The sequence below is a fragment of the Lactuca serriola genome, chromosome 1, assembly GCF_051521515.1.
Source record: "Lactuca serriola cultivar US96UC23 chromosome 1, Lser_US96UC23_V15, whole genome shotgun sequence".
NCBI lineage: Eukaryota > Viridiplantae > Streptophyta > Magnoliopsida > Asterales > Asteraceae > Lactuca > Lactuca serriola.
Genome location: NC_136408.1, coordinates 128,440,615 through 128,454,005, shown reverse-complemented (window position 1 = coordinate 128,454,005; position 13,391 = coordinate 128,440,615).

The following is a 13,391-nucleotide window of genomic DNA, read 5'->3' as shown; positions in this document are numbered from 1 at the left end:
GATGGGAGGGTGTAGAGCGACGATGGATCGGCGACACTGGTGCCGAACTGCCAATGGTTGGTGTGTCGATTTTGAGCAAACTATGAGGAGAGATGTGTTGACGAGAGGCAAGATGACTTTTCACTCTAGAGTTTGAACATTGCTATGAAAATTCATCTTTTTCCTCCGTATAATAATAGAAAATAGAAAAAGAAAAATTGATTTCTTTAATTATGAAACAACACAAATGAAAAAGACAAAAGAATGATTTTATATCACCCATACCTGAGAAGGGTAGTATAGTAAATATGTATTGATAAAAGGGTTTTGATTAGTTGTGGATGAATGCACAAGAAACTTTAATAATGACTAATCAAATGTAATGAGTTTTTGGAAAATTATGAAAACTCCTAGTCATTTTCAAAATGAAAAAATATTAATTAAAAATATTTTAATCTTCATTAATTGAAAATCATCGCTACTGACTACTATTTTAGGTTCACTAATTGTTTTTCATTTTGTAATTGAGTGACCACTAACAGTTTATCTGCATAACATTTAAGTGGTTTTCAAATAACAAAGAGTAATTAGTGACAACTATTTTTTGTCACTAGCGCTCGTGACCATTATTTTTAGTCACTAATAGTTATTACGATACGAAAGAAAAGTATTTTTATTTTATTAATGGTTTAGTGACCGATTTAATGACAACTACATAGAATTGGTCATTAAATTTGTAGGTTTACCAAAATTCTGTGACAACATAATATCTGGTGACTAAATGATGTTTTTAGAGACCAAATTTTTGGTCGTCACTAAAAATTAGTCACTAATAAGGACTTTTCTTGTAGTGATCGTATTTTAGGTCTTGTTGGGTAATTTTGATGGGTTATGGGTCACGAATGAGTTGCGGGTCAGTAGGTAATCCACGGGTCAGTAGTCATGGAGTGGATCACAGTTGAATAGTCCATGTTGGACTAAGTATTCAGAAAGTGGGTGTTACCAAGTCTTGTGATTGACCGAGTACTATGGAGCTTGATAAAAGGAAACGTGGGAAATAGGTGCATCTTTGTTTTAGTTTCTTTTGTGTAGTAGCTTACCTGTTGAGTCTATAAATAGAGTAGAATGTTTTCTTTAATAGATGTAATCAGCTTCTATTTTCAAGTAAAATATAAGCACAGGAAACAGAGCAATACATGAGAGTCGATAGTTGCAGGTTTCTAGGTGGGTTTAAAGGAAGGGCTGATTACCAACAGGTCTGACATCTATTAAAAGTCTTTGTATTTATCTTTCACCATCTTTTCTTCTTGTGCATAAGTTTCTTAGGGCGAATCACATCCTAAACTAAGGTGAGAAACATGAGAAACATTATGCTTCTCTTAACTTATGAATCCCCCCCCCCCCCCCCCCTGTGTTAAATAAAAGTCCATGAGTTTTTCTCACTTTAATCAAGTCACACTCTTAAACTTTCAAACGTTCACTCCACATCCACTTAACTTTATGATATTTTTATTAATAACACTTTTCATTTTTTTTTTCAGTTTGAATATCACGTAAGGAGTAAAATTTATATCCCTAAAATATGGATGTTATATTTTTTTTTTTTAACAAAACATGTTATTTTAATGGTGTTTAACATTACATGTCAGTTTAATGATAAATCATTTAAAAAATAAGTGACAAAATTTATACGTGGAAATATTCCGTTACCTTGTAAGTCATTAAATTAGCCAAGGAGCCACCGTAAGTCAATTAGACCGGCTATGCCGATCAAATGGTGTATATTGAAAAATTTAAATTACTTTGATTATAATCATTTAAACAAAAGAGAAATTGACAGAATACATACATAAAACATATTTTATTACCCTGCTATTAAATCATTAGTACATATTATAATACCACACATTAGCATTAATAGGATGCTATATAAGAAAAAAAGTGCCATACCGAAATGACAAACCCTTCCCTTTGTTGGATAATTATTACACATTACATTGCTGTATAAATATGATGTTATATGATAAAAAAAGTTAAATAAAAAATTGAATACCTTTAAAAGATATATATATATATATATATATATATATATATATATATATATATATATATATATATATATATATATATATATATATATATATATATATAGTAGAAAAAGTTAATTATATATTACTATATCTATTAACAAAAATGAGAAAATGAGCATAATAATAATTTTGAAAAGGTTTTCAATAAAATAGACAAGAAAATAAAAAATGACCAAAATAGCCATAATTCTGTAGACCACCGTCTACAAAAATATAAATTGCCTTTTTTTTTTCTTTTCTTTTTTTTTTTTAATTATTTTTAAGATTTCATAGGTCACCACTTGTTTTTATTTTATTAATATTTAAATGTTTATAGGTTAACACTTACAAAAAGCTAAGTGGCTTGTGATTTTATTTATTTATTTTTAGATTTTTGAAAGTCATCATCTTTATTATTGGTACAACCCGACTGTTATGAAGTTCCTATGTGAAGTTAAACCTTTTTTTTTCATAATTTTGACTGAATAGCGTACTTTGAAACTAAAAATGTTTGACTTTATGATATCCAAATTTAGAGTGTAATGTCATCGAAAATCGTTGTTATAAAGAACACGATGAAAACAAATCAGCTCAAACAAATTCATATGAAAAAGTTAGCGAGGTTCAAAGTTGGTAAGAAAAACCATTTTTATTGTTATTTTGGACATTATTGATTTTCCTGCGTATTTATTTTGGGTCATTTAAAAAAAAAGAAATAAAGATATAGATAAAATCTGCTATTTACGTAATTCGCCTAAAAAAAGGAAATTGAAAAGAAGCGAAACTATAAATCTTCACCTTAGGAGTCTGGATCGTAATTCGTAAGGCAAAAGAAAACCCAATTCTATGTTTCGCTGACCAGACACCATTCCTTCATCGTTGACTAGCTGTTTGCCTGCCCACTAACTATTGTTCCCTTTCCCATCTTTCTCTGTCTCATCGCCGTTAGTTCGTCCTCTATCATCGCCGCTTCATGTCTCTTTGTCGTCAGGTTAGAAGTTAGTTTCACACATTGTTAGACAATTTCATATTGTTACATTATTATTGACATCATAATATTTTCAATTAAGCTACATTTTTGCTAGTGCAAATTCTAGATCCAAATTCCTAAATCTATCAATTAGCGCTCCATTCCTTTACAAATACGTTGGATTAGGTCTAGGTGGGTTTAAAGGAAGGGCTGATTACCAACAGGTCTGACATCTGTTAAAAGTCTTTGTATTTATCTTTCACCATCTTTTCTTCTTGTGCATAAGTTTCTCAGGGCGAATCACATCCTAAACTAAGGTGAGAAACATTATGCTTCACTTAAAATTAATAATAGGGTAAATACGTTAAATAAAAGTCCATGAGTTTTTCTCACTTTAATCAAGTCAAACACTTAAACTTTCAAAAGTTCACTCGACATCCACTTAACTTTATGATATTTTTATTAATAACACTTTTCATTTTTTTTTCAGTTTGAATATCACGTAAAGAGTAAAATTTATATCCCTAAAATATTTATGTTATATTTTTTTTTAACAAAACATGTTATTTTAATGGTGTTTAACATTACATGTCAGTTTAATGAGAAATCATTTAAAAAATAAGTGACAAAATTTATACGTGGAAATATTCTGTTACCTTGTAAGTCATTAAATTAGCCAACGAGCCACCGTAAGTCAATCAGACCGGCTATGCCGATCAAATGGTGTGTATTGAAAAATTTAAATTACTTTGATTATAATCATTTAAACAAAAGAGAAATTGACAGAATACATACATAAAATATATTTTATTACCCTGCTATTAAATCATTAGTACGTATTATAATACCACACATTAGCATTAATATGATGCTATATAAGAAAAAAAAGTGTCATACCGAAATGACAAACCCTTCCCTTTGTTGGATAATTATTACACATTACATTATTGTATAAATATGATGCTATATGATAAAAAAAGTTAAATAAAAAATTGAATATCATTAAAAGAATTATATATATATATATATATATATATATATATATATATATATATATATATATATATATATATATACTAGAAAAAGTTAATTATATATTACTATATCTATTAACAAAAATGAGAAAATGAGCATAATAATATTTTTGAAAAGGTTTTCAATAAAACAGACAAGAAAATAAAAAATATCAAAATAGCCACCGTCTACAAAAATATAAATTGCCTTTTTTTTTTCTTTTTTTTTTTTAATTATTTTTAAGATTTCATAGGTCACCACTTGTTTTTATTTTATTAATATTTAAATGTTTATAGGTTAACACTTACAAAAAGCTAAGTGGCTTGTGATTTTATTTATTTATTTTTAGATTTTTGAAAGTCATCATCTTTATTATTGGTACAACCCGACTGTTATGAAGTTCCTATGTGAAGTTAAACCTTTTTTTTTTCATAATTTTGACTGAATAGCGTACTTTGGAACTAAAAATGTTTGACTTTATGATATCCAAATTTAGAGTGTAATGTCATCGAAAATCGTTGTTATAAAGAACACGATGAAAACAAATCAGCTCAAACAAATTCATATGAAAAAGTTAGCGAGGTTCAAAGTTGGTAAGAAAAACCATTTTTATTGTTATTTTGGACATTATTGATTTTCCTGCGTATTTATTTTGGGTCATTTAAAAAAAAAGAAATAAAGAAATAGATAAAATCTGCTATTTACGTAATTCGCCTAAAAAAAGGAAATTGAAAAGAAGCGAAACTATAAAGCTTCACCTTAGGAGTCTGGATCGTAATTCGTAAGGCAAAAGAAAACCCAATTCTATGTTTCGCTGACCAGACACCATTCCTTCATCGTTGACTAGCTGTTTGCCTGCCCACTAACTGTTGTTCCCTTTCCCATCTTTCTCTGTCTCGTCGCCGTTAGTTCGTCCTCTATCATCGCCGCTTCATGTCTCTTTGTCGTCAGGTTAGAGGTTAGTTTCACACATTGTTAGACAATTTCATATTGTTACATTATTATTCACATCATAATAATTTCAATTAAGCTACATTTTTGCTAGTGCAAATTCTAGATCCAAATTCCTAAATCTATCAATTAGCGATCCATTCCTTTACAAATAAGTTGGATTAGGTCTAGGTGGGTTTAAAGGAAGGGCTGATTACCAACAGGTCTGACATCTGTTAAAAATCTTTGTATTTATCTTTCACCATCTTTTCTTCTTGTGCATAAGTTTCTCAGGGCGAATCACATCCTAAACTAAGGTGAGAAACATTATGCTTCTCTTAAATTAATAATAGGGTAAATAGGTTAAATAAAAGTCCATGAGTTTTTCTCACTTTAATCAAGTCAAACTCTTAAACTTTCAAAAGTTCACTCGACATCCACTTAACTTTATGATATTTTTATTAATAACACTTTTCATTTTTTTTTCAATTTGATTATCACGTAAAGAGTAAAATTTATATCCCTAAAATATTTATGTGATATTTTTTTTTAGCAAAACATGTTATTTTAATGGTGTTTAACATTACATGTCAGTTTAATGAGAAATCATTTAAAAAATAAGTGACAAAATTTATACGTAGAAATATTCCGTTACCTTGTAAGTCATTAAATTAGTCAACGAGCCACCATAAGTCAATCAGACCGGCTATGCCGATCAAATGGTGTGTATTGAAAATTTTAAATTACTTTGATTATAATCATTTAAACAAAAGAGAAATTGACAGAATACATACATAAAATATATTTTATTACCCTGCTATTAAATCATTAGTACGTATTATAATACCACACATTAGCATTAATATGATGCTATATAAGAAAAAAAAGTGTCATACCGAAATGACAAACCCTTCCCTTTGTTGGATAATTATTACACATTACATTGTTGTATAAATATGATGCTATATGATAAAAAAAGTTAAATAAAAAATTGAATATCATTAAAAGAATTATATATATATATATATATATATATATATATATATATATATATATATATATATATATACTAGAAAAAGTTAATTATATATTACTATATCTATTAACAAAAATGAGAAAATGAGCATAATAATATTTTTGAAAAGGTTTTCAATAAAACCGACAAGAAAATAAAAAATGATCAAAATAGCCACCGTCTGCAAAAATATAAATTGCCTTTTTTTTCTTTTTTTTTTTTTAATTATTTTTAAGATTTCATAGGTCACCACTTGTTTTTATTTTATTAATATTTAAATGTTTATAGGTTAACACTTACAAAAAGCTAAGTGGCTTGTGATTTTATTTATTTTTTTTTAGATTTTTGAAAGTCATCTTTATTATTGGTACAACCCGACTGTTATGAAGTTCTTATGTGAAGTTAAACCTTTTTTTTCATAATTTTGACTGAATAGCGTACTTTGGAACTAAAAATGTTTGACTTTATGATATCCAAATTTAGAGTGTAATGTCATCGAAAATCTTTGTTATAAAGAACACGATGAAAAAAAATCAGCTCAAACAAATTCATATGAAAAAGTTAGCGAGGTTCAAAGTTGCTAAGAAAAACCATTTTTATTGTTATTTTGGACATTATTGATTTTCCTGCGTATTTATTTTGGGTCATTTAAAAAAAAAAAGAAATAAAGAAATAGATAAAGTCTGCTATTTACGTAATTCGCCTAAAAAAAGGAAATTGAAAAGAAGCGAAACTATAAAGCTTCACCTTAGGAATCTGGATCGTAATTTGTAAGGCAAAAGAAAACCCAATTCTATGTTTCGCTGACCAGACACCATTCCTTCATCGTTGACTAGCTGTTTGCCTGCCCACTAACTGTTGTTCCCTTTCCCATCTTTCTCTGTCTCGTCGCCGTTAGTTCGTCCTCTATCATCGCCGCTTCATGTCTCTTTGTCGTCAGGTTAGAAGTTAGTTTCACACATTGTTAGACAATTTCATATTGTTACATTATTATTGACATCATAATATTTTCACTACTACAAAAAGGCATATATGACCCGGTTAAATCAGTTGAATAACCCGGTTTTGAACCGGGTCCTAAGATCAGTGAGTCTTATTTGAAAAAACAAATAAAACCCGGTTTTCAAATCGGGTCCTATCAGTCTGAAAAGAACGCGGTTTTTCATTAAAACCGGGACATATAAGAAGATTAAAATACACAAAACTAAACCACATAAGGACACTAGGTCACGGTTCTACAACACCAAACCGGGTCATATAAGGAGATAAGAGCCCGGTTCTAATCCTTAAAACCGGGTCATATAAAGATTAAATTCGCACCAACTCCATTCACATAACCGACTCATATAACGAACATTGATTTTATAATACTTTATTTTGTAATCCAAAATTACACTATGTTACAATTAACTACCTACACAACTATGTAACTAACTACCTACACCACTACCTGAGACTTATATCCAAAACACATATTTAATACAGATAGTATACTCGGACGAACAAGTTTAATAATGTAGACATAACAACCAATCGTTATATTCATTGATAAAAGCATGATGAGTTTCACAAAAAAACTCTTTGATTTAATAATTTCTTACTACATGAAAATTTTCAAAAAATAAATTGTTAACACATCGAAGAGAGATTGTCCCATAATCAAGTGTACCCGCGATCCTCCATCCTCACTAAAAAAAACAAATATAACAAAAAATCAGTTTTTGTCTAACATTTCAAAACAGTTGAATCTAATAAAAAATCATTAATAAACCATTTAATTTGGGAGGACTTCGAATGTGCCCATCTCAACCATCAAAATATCTTCTTTGTCAGCCTAAATATTATATTTTGATGTTTAATAAAGGCTTAAATATAAAGAATTTTCTCATTTCAAGTTAACGTGTATATAGATTATAGTAGATAAAAAAGTAAAGGATAATCAAGATGTACCTTAGTGAGAACAATTGTAATCCATAACCATTGAATTACAGAGTCGACTGCATCTTGTAGGATGCCAACTTCATTTGATATAAGAGGAACATGAATACCTTTAAATGTATCATCTATGTCGTCTACCATAACCTTCAAGTGATTTTCTCATAGAGGAAGTGGGCGTACTAACTCATCATTCTTTGTCACTTTGTCAGTGTGAAAAAACCAGTTAATGTGAAAAAACTAGTCAATAACCATAAGAATGAAGAAAAGAAGAAGCATAAACTTCTTAAGATTAATCAACCAAAATAAGAGAGAAGCAAGAGAGAAGAGGCAATAAAATACCTGATTCAATGGTGGAGGCAATATGCATCTGAAGATGAAGGACATGACAAAGGCTTCCCTACTCAAAAGGTGTTTGATGATAACTATAACGCGTACGCTAATCCAAAGAATCAAGAAATGAACTTCATCATAACAAATATGTAAACCTTATAATAAAATTAGTACTTTTAATTTTTTCTTGCAAATACAAAATGTTCATTGACATATTCCAAAAAAAACCCTACAACATTCTTGCAATGTATAGAGTTTCTTTCCACATTTCCATGAGAATATAATTAGGCTATAGCTAATAGAAGAAAGGTTACCAAAAGCAGCTTCTTGTTAATAGTCAACACTTGACATGAAAATGTCTCTTTCAGTTCCAGGTTTATTGCAAGACAAACTACATTGTCACAAAGCCATCTTGCTTCATTTTGACCAAATTTGTCTCAGTGTTTCTCAGCACTAGTTTATAGCTGAAAATTATCAATAAAGAAAATGAGAAAATGTAGGACTAGAAGTAATTTGAGAAGATATTAAAAGCTAAAATTGGGAATGATAATGAATGAAAAGAGAAAGGGAAGCATATGTTCAAAATTTTTATAAGGGAGACTATATTTTACAAACTAAACCCTTGTTAACACCTTTAACCTTCCTCAAAACGTTTCTGGATTAGCTTGTGCTTGTCTAAGAAACCATCTAGTAACAACCAGAAAACCTTCAACGCTTTTGCATTACAACTATCAAATAACACCAACAACTTATATGCTTGGTTCTCTCTTTTCCACGAGCTACTGTTTTGGACTAATTCAGTACTGCAAAAGATTCTATAGAAATCATGTGAAAGTGTTATAGCATGTGAGTACTCATGCTGCAAAAAACAAAAGGAAAATGAAATATGATTCAAAGAAAAGCATGCACATGTGTTTCAAAGTCGACTGCCTTGCTTGCCAGAGCATCACATGCATATGCTTTCTAATTTTTAATATAAGAATAAAACATAACATATGTAAGCCAGTATAAACTCCATTTTTTAATCTAAGCATCATCGATGGCTAGTCCAATTACTTACTCAACTTATTAACAAAATATATGTTCTAATTCAGGAACTACACATAACACAAACCGGTATGAACTCCATTTGCATGATCAATGGTTGATCTAATTACTTAGTAAAACTCTCACTGGTAGTTTTTGTAGCTAATTCTTAAAAATGACTCAAGTTACTAAGGATTGATCAATATGTAAGCATATAACTGATGTCTAAACTTATCAAACTCCCGTTGGTCCTTTCTACACACAAAGAGTGATTTCTAAATGTGTTCAAGCAAAATCAATACTGCTGAAATAGTAGAAACTCAATTCAAGTAACCAAAATATGCGAATTCTAACTCACAATCATGAAAAACCAAAAAAAAATCCAACCACCCAAAATTACGTATACAACCCTCCCCCAAAAAGTAAAGAATGTATGTTCTACTTTTTATCTTGAAATTGTAGGAAATTTTTCTATAAAACTGGAGTAGAATTCAAGCTCATGGTTCCATATACTTGTTCTACTATCAAATGTGTCGCCTAATATAGTAATGGAAGTTTTTATTGCAGAAGATAAGATGAAAATCACTTCACTTACAGAAATGCTAAGTCGTTAGACGCCGACCAGAGCGACATGAAAAAAGTTGTAGCGGCGGTGCTCTGCGGTGGTAAGGAGGAAAGGCAGTTGTGGCTAGGGTTTTCCGGTTCGTTTTTTGTTGCAGTGGAGAATACACATGTTTCTAGTGTTAAATGGTGGGTGAGGGAGAAAGGGATCTAATTTTCAACTTTTTGGCCAATGAAATGGCAGGTATGGGAGAAAGAGCTCTAATTTTTGAACTTTTGGGTGGGGTGTGAAATTATCAAAATTAGGCACTGAATTATATTTTGATTATAAAAACTAATTTTCATTCTATGTAAGGTTTATATATTTTTTATTATTACTTGCTAAAAGTGTTTATGTGAATTTATAAAAATTACGTGTTTAGTTTTTAATTTTTGTTTTATACTTTAAATATGTGCGTTAATAATACAAATATTTTAATAATATTAAATAAAAGTAATAAATAAAACCTTAAAACATATCAACTATTTTCAACATATATTTATCAAAATGACTACATAATTATTGTGATTGATTGTATTAAGAGGTTGGGCTCTTAATCGGCCAAATTCAAAGCGTTTATTGGTATATTCGAACATCTGAACCGCAAACCTATGGATCACTCGGCTAAAAAACATCGATGAATGAAATAAATACGTCCCTTGCCGCTTCATTTTTTCCGCACATCCAGAAATAATCGACATCAACTTCTCTCTTCTCATCTTCCATCTTCTCATCTTCACCGACTACCTTGTAACTATGTTGAATGTCGTGTTGAACGTATGAGTTATCTTCCCTACACAAATCACAAAACATGATCTCTCGTATTAATAATTCCAAGTCCAAACCCAAAGTCATGTTAAGTTGTAAAGACTAATTCAACCGACCCTATAGTTGCTAGGCATACCAAGCATGTGGTACTGCTCATGGGCTAGTTCCTTTATCTGAAACAACATCAAATATGTCAAGGGATAGTTTCGTCAACGTTTTTGGATTTGTCCTTCAGGTTTAGGTCAAACAACTGTTATATATACTCCATGAATAAGTGTAAGCTAATTTTGTAGGTACTCTTGATCTATGATGATTAACAATAAGAGTGAATAAAAGAACATAGAAATAACACAAAGGTTTTTCAATGAGAAAAAGTTCTCACAAGAGAACGAGCACCAAGCTCTAAGGTGCGATAATCAACTAATGATCGGATAGTACGTATAGAAAAATAAATACAATGTGAATCTCTATAAACCATGGATATCACCTAATCAACATTAATAATAAAGTATTACATAAAATATACATATCGCGTTGACAAGACTTTGCAAACTTAGCTTCACGTTGGTGCCTGGGAGATGTTGGCGCTGATTGAGTCAGCATGATTGTTTGTATATCATCAAACTCTAAGGTTTGACCTTACAATCTCCCCAAATTTGATGATGCCAAAACCCAAAGTCTTCTTTATTTTCACCTTCTTCATCTTCTAGCTAAAATATAGCTTATTAAGGTCCAAACTATGCACAAGAAGGTGGTGAATAACTTTTCTTGTTGAATCCTTACACTTAAGCTACTTTCTTCCTCTTACAAGGTCACAGATCACCCATAACCTTCAAGATGAACACAAGGAGGCCTACGGTTGAATACAGGCTTGAGGGAGTGATGGAAGCTGAGGATGAGCAAAACCCTAGCCATTACATCCTTTAATTAAGGCTCTAGGCTCGAAAAATAGGGTTTTGCACTCTAGCGATGTAACACTTGTTTTCCAGGATGGATCGATTTAGGTTGTAACGTCCCATTCCTGGTACGCAATCATTTGAATTATTTGAAGAAATTAGTTGAGCTATTCGACGAGTTAGTAGCCCTAACTCGTCGAGTAGATGGAAGAAAGGACGCGGGGTTTAAAGAGTCTACTCGACGAGTCCATGCATGGACTCGACGAGTAGGTCTGCCAGAGGGAAACGCTATTTTCAGGGTTTTGCACCCTATATAAACAACTTAGACCCCCTTTGTGCCTCCCTTATCAGCCTCCCTATCCTCTAGAAACCCTAAATTGTCCGAAATCCCCTTTATTGAGCTTTTGAGTGTATTTTAATGCCATTGATGGAAGTTGCAAGAGCTTGGAGGTAACAAGCTTGGGGAAAGAGAACAAGATCCAGGAACACACTCATCTTTGGTAGCTTTCTGAGGTAAAAACTTCTTAGCTTGATGAACCATAGTTTAGATCTCTTGTATGTTGAGTTTTTGGGTCTTTTGGCCCTTTTGAGAAGGATGAGTTAGTTTCTATGGGTTGTATGCAAAATAATCCCTTCTTCATATAGTATTTAGCTTCTAAGATCATAAAAAGAGGCTTGAATCCGTTTTCATCCAAGCCATGGTCACATTTATGGAAGTAGATTGCTATAACTTGAGTTTGGGTTCATTTGAGGTGTGCAAAGCCATCAAGTCTCCAACTTTATGGAAAAGGGCCTTGGAAATGATATAGATCTTTATTGTGGAGTTGTAGAAGTGAGAAATCAGTGATCTAGGTTAGATCTGCAAGGGACTCGACGAGTTCATGAGGGAACTCGGCGAGCCCGATGAATAAACCCCGATGATGTTCATAGGACTCGACGAGTTGATTGAGAAACTCGGCGAGTAGTATGATTTTGTCCCTTTCCTGATTATGTTAGGACTCGATGAGTTTGAGGACGACTCGACGAGTCAGTTCGTTAAGTCGCGATGATTGTTAGGTTGGGAACTCGACGAGTCATAGGGTGACTTAGCGAGTCAAGTGGCAAATTTTAGGGTTTCTGAGTTGTAGAACTCGGCGAGCCAATAGACTGACTCAGCGAGTAGGGTCAACCAGGACGTTGAATTTGACCAGGGGTAAAATGGTCATTTTACCCTAAGAAGGATTATCAGTTTTTAATTAATTGTTGTTATGGAATTTATAGCCGGAGAGTTGTTGGAGCAGCAGATAGGGATCCCTCACCCAGCTTTCTAGCAGTCAGTCATACCAGTTACACCTTTGGAGTTCCCTTTAAGTTTTGGAAGAGTTGGGGTGAAAGACTTAATGGATTAAGGACTTAAATTGTTGGATTCTTGCTTCATACTGTAGTCACAACGTGACATAAGGTGTGTCATGACGCGACCTCTAAAGAGCCTGTTTCTGCTGATTCTTTGGGGGCTCACGACATGACATAAGGATGTTCACATCATGAGGTTATCCCAAAGGATTGTCCGTGACTGAGTTGGTTGAAATTGATGGCGGTTGACTTTGACTTTGACCATTGACTTGTTGACCTGGGTTGAATTTTGGTCAAACCGAGGGTTTTGGAGTGTAGGCTGAGAGGGTATTCTTTATTGTTGTTAGGTGTCAAGTAGGATCGGCCGTTACCAGGTTAGAGTTGTGGTGTTAGTTGCTGCTTGCGAGGTGAGTGTTCTCGCTATACTTGCATGTGTGGTAGTATATACATGCTGACCAACTAGGTCTTATTTGCTGATTGTTGTTTTATGTGATATGAGTTGTTGATAACTCCTGAACTACTG